The following is an 11,766-nucleotide window of genomic DNA, read 5'->3' as shown; positions in this document are numbered from 1 at the left end:
ATTATTACTTATTTTACTCATAAGGGAAACTCATCACTTATAACTGATTGGGTGCATGATTGCAATCACATAATCTGCCCCATCACTATCTCATTTCCTTAGATTACTAAACATCTGCATACTTTCCTCTAATTCTTGGCACTTTCACTACTACTGCTCATAATCTCATAATTCATACTATCTTTTAGGGCGAAAATACTACCCAAGCTCTAAACATACCATCCTATTAAAGGTCTTAGCTGAATAAGGTTTAGGGAAGAGTGTACAACTCGCTTTTAGCTTAAACGCACGATTCATATGAACATGAGTGCATTCCTCTGAAACACAACAATTAACTCACTCATGGGCTTCTCTTAAGCCCCTTTGGAGTCTCATGACTTCCTCAAGACTCTTGCTAAGAGCAACTCATCGATAAGGACAGATCTTTCTTTTCAACCACCTCTAGTATGATGGGTAGTCGAATAAATCTGAGAAATGCATGAGTATGAATAAATCTCTATGACATAGCTCTATTGCACGATTAAGAGTATGAAAGAAGTGAGAGAGTTCCTAAAATGTTGCAGCCTCATAATTATTGATGTGGCGCGCTTCACACCGATAACTAGGACTCTACATACACGACTTCATAGACACCCTAAGACTTTTGAACTCTGTGCTCTGATAGCAAGTTTGTCACGACCCGAGCCTACACCCTGGATGTGATCGGCACTCAAAGAACCATTGCTGGTCCCCAAGCGAACCCTCATCCTGACAGACTACAAACGAAAGACTAACTCAGGCATACATAAGCTTAAAACTGAATTAAATTCATTGAACTCTAGTAGTGAACTTTAAGAAAGTCTGAACAATACTCAAAAGAAAGTAAATACAAACAACTCTTCAACTTTGTCTATCTATGAAGCCTCTACCATTACAGAAATATATTGGGACAAGACCCATGACATCTCAAAACTACTAATTGTAAGGTAAATGTAAAGTCCTCTGGAATATAAGAAGGCTGATCACGAAAGCTGACTGGAATATCACATGACCTCAACGAAACGCCTGTTGATAATTAACAATTTAATTATCATAATTTCATACTAAATTCAATGATTCTTATAGCAACATTATTGGTTTAATCAACAATATTAAATCTACTCGATCATAAATTACATGACTTTTTTTTATAATGACACAATAATAAAAACAAACAAATAAATAAAGATACATTTGTGGTAAATCATGGTGAGAAAGAAATACTTGTATTATATTCTAACATAGTTATGCATGAAATTTAAAAGTTAACGATATACTGTGTTTTTTTCAATATTCAATGTTCGTACCGACACTCATTTAATGTAATTTATGTCTCATAAAATCCATTAATATTAATTCTTTTTGTATTTAAACTCTCATTCGTGTAGAGATATTGCGAGAAGAGAGAATTAAGTTGGGACAGTGCAACATTACAGTTGATGTTATATTTTTACAATAAAAAATAAAAAAAGTTAAACACATAACATAGAATGAGATATAAAAGATAAGGACTTGGTGTGATATTTACCTAATCCAATTGTATAGAGATTATCTAAAAGCGAAAAATAATTGATTTTTTGATTTTTTATTTTATTTAAATGTTAGTGTAAATCTACGATGAAATGGCTCCTAAATTAACCCGGAAATATCAACTGACAAATGCTTATTCTGTTATTATTCACTTGCAAATATATTTATGGAGACTGTCAGCTATCATTTCGATTTTCGAGTAGAAAGACTTGATTTTAATTAATAATTCAAAATAATTATTAACTTCAATTAATCAATTTTAGATCTAGACTTTGATTAGACTAATTGAATGTTCACGTTAAGGCTGCACACATAAATCAAACATTTACATAGTAGACATAGTCTACATGAAGTACTATTGGGTCATATGCACTTTTATCCTTGTTTTATTAAGAAAATATAATTTGGACTGGTTTTAAGAGTCGCCACTTAATTTTTAAAGGAAAATCAAGAAAACTACTGTTTTCAAAAAACTAAAACAGGAATCTAATGAAAACTAAAAAAAAGGGTTCGGGGTTCTTATTAATATTCTAGGAAGGTTTTTAAAGCACCTAGAATATCCGCTAATGCGGTTATCCGACAATTAATTTATTTGGCTAAAATAATTTTAACTTGACTTAAATTGCAAAATTGAATTATTCTATAGTTAGAACTATTTTAAAAAGGGGGGAAATAATTTTAACTTGACTTAAATTGCAAAATTGAATTATTCTATAGTTAGAACTATTTTAAAAAGGGGGGAAATAATTTTAACTTGACTTAAATTGCAAAATTGAATTATTCTATAGTTAGAACTATTTTAAAAAGGGGGGAAATAATTTTAACTTGACTTAAATTGCAAAATTGAATTATTCTATAGTTAGAACTATTTTAAAAAGGGGGGAAATAATTTTAACTTGACTTAAATTGCAAAATTGAATTATTCTATAGTTAGAACTATTTTAAAAAGGGGGAAAGAGAAATATGGAACTACCATCTAAGTGAGACAATTCGCAAAATTTATTCTTTTAAGTCTTTTGAAAGACGACCGGTTTAGTTAAGTTGTTAAAAACGAAATGAGCATCTTTCGGGGATTTGAACTTTTCGACCTCAAGATTAGCAGCAAACATTAGCAAGCACACAAACACAAAAATAGAGAGGGAAAGAGACTCGGGCCCAAGTTTGGTTTTTCTGTTCGCCTGGACCAATACTTGGGCCCATTTTCGTTTTGGGCTTTTGGCCCATTCGAGTCACCTGCACCTGCCCTAGCCTAACAAGTATAGCAAATAAGTGGGCTTAGGCCCAAAACAACAAAATACAATTTTTTGAATCAAGGGTGGGCCTTTGGCCCAAATTTTTAATTTTTCTCGATTTGTCGATCTGTTGCTTCTTCTTTCGACCGTGGGACCTGTTCACCGATTTATGATTTGGCTGACTTGGAAGGAAGTGATATAAGCCTTTATGGCTTTCTCGAAATGCAAAGGAGGAAGATGAGTTCATGGTGAACTTGGCCAGATTTCACATACAAGAAAGAGGGCAAAAACAATGAATAAGTATTCAAAGGGGACGATCTTACAGACCTTAAGAGTCCGAGCAAAGTTAAACAAGTTAAAAAAAATAAAAATAAAAATAAAAAAAATAAAGAAAGTAATGCATTTGGATTGGTGACGCTGACTAAAGGAAATTTAAAAGAGACAAAAATATGCGCCAAGACATCTGACCATTCCAAATCTCAAAAGGGGAATCAAATAATAAATAAAAGGGTTAGCTGAAACAAAACAATCGAGAATAATCACCCTAAAAAAAACTTAATACCTCGACTGATTTAAACAGAAAGGAAACCCATATTGCTTTTATTTTCCGTTCGACCAAATGCAAACTTGCACATGCCTTTCAAATAAATATTAGAAAATAAGCCCAGGAAGCACTACCGCAACACACAATATGGACAGAATCTTGGACCAATTTAATGAACATGAAAACAAACAAGTATTGCAGCTAAATGCATTTAAATTAAATCTATAAAAATGAGTGGGGCAAAGAAACAATCAAATGGACTTCATGCTATACTTGACTACTGGCAACATGCTGGAAAAGAGAAAATAATCCAAAACTAGACATAAATTGACACGTCCGAAGATAGGTTGACAATGAAATATACGGAATACTCGACTTAAATCAATCTGAGCAATTAAACGACAAAATCTAACATAAAATGTGACATCGAGCTTTATGCAATCGTAATATTGAGATAGCCTACTTAAATGTAATGAACATAAAGAAAATTCGAGCGGAGGCATGTTGCACACTAGACAAACATCACACTTTATGCAATAATCGATACCCGGTTTATCCATGGAGACCCCAAGCTAACAACTTATCATGCTAAAGGGTCAAGCTAACTCACTTGAAACAAAAAGAGGAAAATGGCTACAATCTAAAGGCCTAAGCAAAATGACATCGCTATTCAAACTAAATATGCTAAACAATAGCATAAACTAGCATAGATAATGTCCGTAGAAAACAACATGGTTGGACAATGACACCAAATGAATAACTCGACTAATCCACAAGTAAGAACTAGAAATAATATCTACAGATTTAAACAAAGGCAGGAAAATTGTTTTCTGGAAAAGGCAAGGATCACTCTAGCTAAGCCGAAACTTTGCAAAGACGGAGCTATGACCACAACATCACGAGTTAAGCCAAAATAGGTATGGACATCAAATTAACGACTAACATTATATCATATGAACAAAAATAAGAACAAACTGTGCGAGGCCCAAAAGACGCAACCTATTCACTCATCATTTAAACCAAATGTGAATCTAACCTTCTCAAGCAACGTGAGGCAGGGATTCCGCTAATTAAAGACTCAAAATCAAGTTAGCGAATATAACGATCAATATATATCCCAAGATAGCTTTACTAATATCTCACCTAACCAAGACACGAAATCACATAGGAGTATATGCATCGCATCAACATCACCATAAACCCAACTACATATATTAGTAGGCCATCCTCGGAACAGAGATCTTCCAACATCAAATATTGAGATAAGGAAAGAGATGAAGAAAATGTTATTGGGAGAGAGTAGTGTTACCTTTTTTCGGGCAGCGAACAGGAACCAAGAGCTAGCAACGACTTCACCACTACACGAACTTGACCCCGGACAACAAATAGGGAGTCTGGACAGAAATCTGAGCAGCTATCTCGAGTTCGAATGAACTTGTGATAGAGCGATGGACAGCACCAAAAGGAAAATAAAACTAAGTTTTTAGACGAGTTAACCTCTCTATTTCAGAGTGTATTTCATATGTATTCAGACTACTTCTTCTTAAGCTATTCTTATATTTTTGCTAACAACTCTTCCAACTCCCAAAAAAAAAAATCCCCCCTCCAATGAGGAAGAAAATGAGCATATATAGGGGGAATTTAGGGTTGTTTTGGGGGGAAAAGATGAGGGCAATTTCGGGTAAGAACAAGACCCAATTCGAAATTCAAACCTAAAAAAAAAAATCTTGCACTAATTAAGGAAGACATACTTTTTCTGCAAATTCAGCCCATTCCCGAAGAGGAAAGGGCGAGATGGACGCTCGAGATCAATTTATTCGTCCTCAGGTGCGACGTGGTCTCATCTCGCAGCTGCAAGGACGGTTCTTGGCTAGAAATGGCGCTGGAACAGTACTGCTGGAACAACACTGCGTTGTTGCTGCTACTCACGCGAGGAAGATGAAGCGTGGGCGTTGGGGTCGTTGTTTGCTATGTATTTGCTGGAAAGAAAAAAAAAAAGATGGGCTGACACGTATGTAATTGTATTGTTGTATGTTATTGTCTTAGTTGGTTTATGTATAGATAATGGGCTGGGTCGGTGGGGCTGCTTGTATTGTTGTTATTATTTTATTATTATTGCACGTTATATTGTATGTATGGGTCATTTGGATTTTTATTGGAATGGGTTGGGAGGAATTATAATATTGGGTTGGCTAGGAATTATTGTGGTAGGCAATTTAAGTTTAAGACTTAGCCAACTTGATCAAATTTAATAAATTTGGCTAATAATTAGATAAGACGAATTAATAATTAATTAATTAACGAGCTTCTTAATCTTAACGAAATAAAATAATAATTAATTATAAACTAATTAATTTAACAATATAAACGACTAAATAACCAAATGTTTAAATAAAGCTAAAAATCCTTTTGAGACAATTTTCGAACCTTCATAAAAATATACTAATTAGACACATAATTATATAACAATTAACTTAATTATAAACTAACTAATTAATTCAAAATTGCAAACTACTAAATAACTAAACTAACTAACCAAATATTTAATTAAACAAAATATTTTGAGACGATTTTTGAATATTTTATAAAGTTCAGAAGTATACACATATTATTTAAAAATTATAAAAAGTGACAAACCATTTAAACTAACTTGAAAAATATTTTAAATTTTATAAAAGTCAATATTTTAAATCATTTGAAAATTAAGAAACTCAGAAATTAATTATTATCGGGGAGGGTCAAAATTGGGTGTCAACAATCCTTATTTTATGCTGCTCTTTAATTTTTGCTCAGTGGTAGAGTTATCGTCTCGTAAAGATGGTTAGACGAATATCATTCATTGAAAAAATTACTACTTTTATTAAGTATATATATAGATAATATAATATTTTTATACTAGGTAATTAGAGGAAATGTACAAAGTCAGTTAAGCTTAAGCCTTTACGAAATATAAATTTATGGATCAAATGTCACGACCTAAAAAATGGATGTGATGATACTCGTCTTATCCCACCAAGACAAGTTAGCCTGAAACCCAAATATCACAAACTATGCGGAAGTAAGACATATTGAAATTTCAAAATATCATAAATGCGGATAACTAAGTCAACTTAACAAAATCCCCAAAACTTGGTCGTCACATGTACAAGCATTTAGTGTGTTATAACAAAATTGAAAGAAAATACAAGTCTCAAATGACATTGTTTCTAGAATAAAATAAGATCATAAATATGGAGAAAGAAGTTTGGTTGAGATGACGAGCAACTACCTCACAAACCTCCACAAGAAGCCTCAGACAAGAAGAGAAGAGAAAGTATCACGAAGTTTTGGGCTAGTAACCTACAAAAATGTAGAAGCATGGGGTGAGTACCAAACCACACGGTACTCAGCAAATACAAGCTAAGGGAATAGAATACAGGTACTCCTTACCACCCCAACCGAACCTCCACAACTACAACATGCATAAAACCAGTCCAACCTAACAGTTCACGACTTACATAGCACACAGCTCAACAACAACACTCTAACAATTACATATCCTCAACAACAAACTCAATATTCATCAGTCACAAGTTCCACAAAAAAATACTCATAAGATCAGCAACACACAAGATCAAGTTCACCAATGATAAAGATATGCAATGCAACTAAATGCAATGTCAAGTATAGTGATGCATGTCTAATCTAACGATACACACCCGCTGTCTCTTAGTCCGAGACCCATGGGGGACATATCTGTTCATGCATCTGTTGCGGTGTGCGACACGACCCTCGATAATGAAATCCGTCGTGGCGTGAGACACATCCCTCGATAATAAATCCATCGTGGCGTAGGACACATCCCTCAGATTATAATATCCGTCGCGGCGCGCGACCCGTCATTGAAATGGTATGTCCTCTTTAATTTCTTATTCTTTTTCAATTCACATAACACTTATCACAACCATGTCTCAAAACCAATGCAAATGACATGTTCACACAAATAATAAGGAGATGATCATTTTCATAACAATGTAAAATACACAACATGAACACAATCGTGATACAACATCAACTATGAATCAATAAGCCTTTCAAACTATTCTCAACACATCACACACCAATAATTAATCACATAATTGTCTTTTATTCCTTTTTTTCATCATTAAAATTATTTCAATATGAACAAGTCAACCCATCACAATGTCCCATTACTCCCCAACACTTACCACAAGGAAATACACGATTTTATACACTTAACAAGGGTTGAGAAATTCACTTGCCTCAAATAATCGAACTATCACTATGGGACTTGAGCCTTTCCCATTTATAGGGCTTCCAAATCAATGCAATCTATTAACGTAAATAATTATAGTAAGATTTCTAACCCAACACCACTCATATTATAATTTCTAGCCTAGACCCAAAAACATCACCCAAATCTGTAGTCAAGTTCCTAAATCTTGATATCAATTAACATGTCAACTCTCATATTTTCAAATTTCAAGTCTAGGGTTAAGTTCCAATTCTCCAATATCATAAATCTAATGGTATTTATATTTTTGATTATCACATTATGATTCAAGTTTCGATATATTAACATAGGTAATTAAATAGTAGACATATTCAAATCATGATTTCAAATTAGATATCCTAACACTTATTTGAAATCATAACTTCATAACATTTGGTCAGTGTTCTTCATCTGATTTAGGCCATTTAGGACATATATATATCAGAGAGTTCACACGAAATAAGATTCATAACTAACAAATAACATGCATGTCTTGGAACAATACATAGATATTCAAAGCTTAACTACTCCAAATATAGCAAATTACTCCTAATGAGGCAAAGCAATACACAATTTACATGAAAGAAAACACTCAGTTAAAACATCTCCAGAACAAGTTTGTTTATTGGAAGCAGTAATCAGATGAAATCAGATGGAAGCGTTGTGTTGTTTCTTTCTTCATTGTTGCTCTATCCTTTGGGCATTCTGCAAATCATATATAGTATGATTTAAATTAAATGAAGTACATATGTAGGGGTGAAGATGTAAGAAATCAATTACCTCTTCTTCACTTTATTAGTATATATGGAACACATCTGATATATGCAGGGGAGGCTCAACGTTATTGGGGGCCTAAAGAATTTTTTTAATTTGAGGCCTAAAATATAAACAAACTTCATATATGTATTTATTCAAAAAAAAATATTTTTCTTACACTATTTAGATGAAAGTTATTAGTATTTAAATTGTTTTTTCAGTTATTAGTTTTAGGTAAGATTTCATCAACTCAACATTGAAAAACATCCTTTCAGTGAGGCAATTAGTATATGAATTGTTAACATAATTCAAAAGTAATAAGTTGACAAATATTAAATAAACATAAGAGTTAGAAACATAAAATTTGACTCAAAAAGTTGATGACTTGGTATACCCCATTTTAATATGCTTATAGTAATGCTTGAAACTAAAATTTAAAAAGAAATAAAAAAAGAATTTGTAATTCACTTCGTTCAACACTTTTCACTATTAATTATTATTTTTAACAAAGTACAAAAAATGCTTAAGTAGGTAAAATAATATATTTTTATAATAAATAATCAATTTTTTCTATAAAATTTTTAACACATAATTTATTGGGAAAATTGTATATAATAGCAAACTATTAATTCAAATTAAATGCTATAAATAAAGTTTGATTTAATTGTACCTCATAGCAAACTGTTGCTATTTCACCTCTCTCCTGGTGAATCTCTCTCGCCACTCTCGTTCTCTCCCTCGCCTTTCTCATATTTTATACAAACACAAGTGTATAAAGTGTGTTTGTGTTTGTATAAAGCAAGAGAAAATTGTATATATACATATATTTTCGTTCCCCTCTCTCCCCTCTCCCAGATCTCACTCGCCACTCTCCCAGATCTCGCTCGCTCACTCGCCTCTCTCACTTTATACAATTGATCTTTTTGTATATTATACCAAAGCAGATTATACAACTTCTTTCTTTTGTATATGTATAGAGAAATATACATATTTATGTTTGCTATGGAGCGCAATTATGCAAATTTTGCTATAACATACAAATATGAATTTTGTGTTTGCTATATGTGAAAGTTGCTCTAATTTATTCTTGATAAAAAATTGGGCCCCCATAAGGCAAAAGCCTTATTTCCCAATGCATAGAGCCGGCCCTGGATATATGGACATGAAGTCTGTCCTCTCCTGCGAAATCTATTACATCTTTCTTAATCTCCATGGCTGAATCTACAACCTGACTGTTAATATTTGTTAAATGAATGAACTTTAAACTGTCTATATCCCCAAATGCACAAGGGATCTCCGTAAACTCCTCACAGTATTCTACTATTAATTCCTCAAGCTTGGGAAAAGTTCCCTTATCAACTTGCCATTCTGAAAGGTTGACCTCTCGCAAAGTCAAAGTCTTAAGACTTTAATACATGTCCTCACTTGCATCCCACTTATCCTCCACGAAATAAGAGTCGATAATCGCCAGGATTTCAAGGTGAGGCAATGCCGCGATTGCTGACAACAAAGCAGGTCTCATGTGAAATAAATTCAACCGTAACTCTTTCAAGCTGCTAGGGAAGTGATATTCATTGGGATGTGGTATTTGGTAGATTGACTCGGTGTGAAATAAGTACTCTTTGGGCATCCTGTATTTTGCAAAGAGTGATTCAAGTTTATTAAGAACATAAAGCTTGGGAAAAAGGCTTACTCTTCTTGGAGAGCATATGATCCACCATTATCAGGCTACTAGAAATTAAAGCATCCAAGTAACTTTGAGTTGCTTCCTCTAAACTACACTTGGATGGAATATTATGCTCCACCAACCCTTCAGCCATCCACAACTGCATCAACTTAGAGACTGGAGCTCGTTTGCTCTTTCGAGATCTTGCAAAGTAAAGCAACAACGGCTTCAGGTGGTATGGTTAATGGTCATAACTTAATTGCATAACCTTCATAATCTCTAAATTGATCGGTCAATTGATCTTGAAAGTTCTGTCCCAGCATGAAAGATTATTTTCTCTTGTTCGAAAAATCATGTACTTTGTTGTACATATTCAGGTGAATCAATTAACGACAACCATCCATTGATTTAACTCTCCCTGTTGTTTTACCAAAGTCTAAATCCGTACCCAACTTATCTCCAAGCAACATGAAGCCTTCCAATTTCAACCTTGAATCAGAAGACGAGTCCAAGGTCAGCAACTGCCAAGTGGGTTCAAACATATCCGTCCAAGAAATTCGCCCTGGTCCTTCCCTTAATCTTCAGCAGGAATCAGTTCCTATTACTCTTGACTTGACTCTTGGCTTCAACAGCAGTGACTCCGAGTTGAAAACCAATGGAGAGGCGAGTGATGAAGTAGTACCCCATCCTCCAACGGCAGCACTATCCCGAGTTTTCTCGTGCAATTTCTGCAGACGCATGTTTTACAGCTCCCAGGCGTTGGGCAGACATCAGAACGCACATAAGAGGGAGAGGACTTTAGCTAATAGAGCAATGCGGATGGGAATGTTATCGGACAGGTACGCTAGCTTAGCATCATTGCCCCTTCACGGGGCTGCATTTCGATCTCTTGGCGTTTAAGCTCATGCTTCCACACACCAACGCATCTCGCACCAAGAAACGCCTATTCATGCGGTTAGAAGTAGGGCTAGATTTGAACAAGGCTATTTCGGGATGCCAGTATTCGTGGAGGATGATGAAGTGGAAGTGTTCTGGTCCGGTAGCTTCAGGCAAATAGAGGGAATTGGTGGCAATACGGGGTATAATTCAGGGTAAAGTTCAAGCATAAATTTTGTAGCTGTAGCTCCTCAAACTAGGACAGATCCAACATTGCCTGATCTTAATTTGAAACTCTGTTGGTTTTTTTTTTTTTTTTTTTTTTTTTTTTGGCATTCTATTCTACTTTTTTGTATCAGAATTTTCACAATTGTGGTATTACACTAGTGCTCTATTTGTACAGGAGGTGAATATTTGAGACTGTCTTGAGCTTTCAATTTTGAATCTTCTTCATTCCCAAATTTGTTTAGTTGACCATCTTATTGTACAATTATATGATATTATTACATAAGTACAGATTTGGGACAGTGGTGGTGTTATTTAGTCTATGGAAACCTTTAACTTCCTCCCATTTTAACCCTGTTTATAATTATTCGCTAGATTCACTTCAGAAAGTCTCACATTGGGGGTAAGACATGCATTCCGTAAAAAAGGCGACTCTAAATCCAGTAGGGCTCGAACGCGAGACTTCTGATTAAGGATCAAAGAGTACTACCACTCCACCACAATGCTTGTTGGCAGTAGTCATCTAACTGTCCATATTATTAAAAAAAAAGGGATAGTTGTCTTTTTCACGTTCTTAAAAAAAAAGAGAGACTTGTCCATTGATGACTGTTTATCATCAGATTCAGGCGAAATGGGACATATATTG

General features: G+C 34.2%; 1 pseudogene; it reads left to right on the top strand.

The window, feature by feature from the left end:
* Positions 1-10,316: 10,316 nt before the first annotated feature.
* Positions 10,317-11,220, top strand: LOC102590552 (zinc finger protein 4-like; annotated as a pseudogene).
* The last annotated feature ends 546 nt before the right edge of the window (positions 11,221-11,766 follow it).

The sequence above is a fragment of the Solanum tuberosum genome, unplaced genomic scaffold, assembly GCF_000226075.1.
Source record: "Solanum tuberosum cultivar DM 1-3 516 R44 unplaced genomic scaffold, SolTub_3.0 scf00189, whole genome shotgun sequence".
NCBI classification, from domain to species: domain Eukaryota; kingdom Viridiplantae; phylum Streptophyta; class Magnoliopsida; order Solanales; family Solanaceae; genus Solanum; species Solanum tuberosum.
This window is presented reverse-complemented; position numbering and strand designations above follow the sequence as displayed.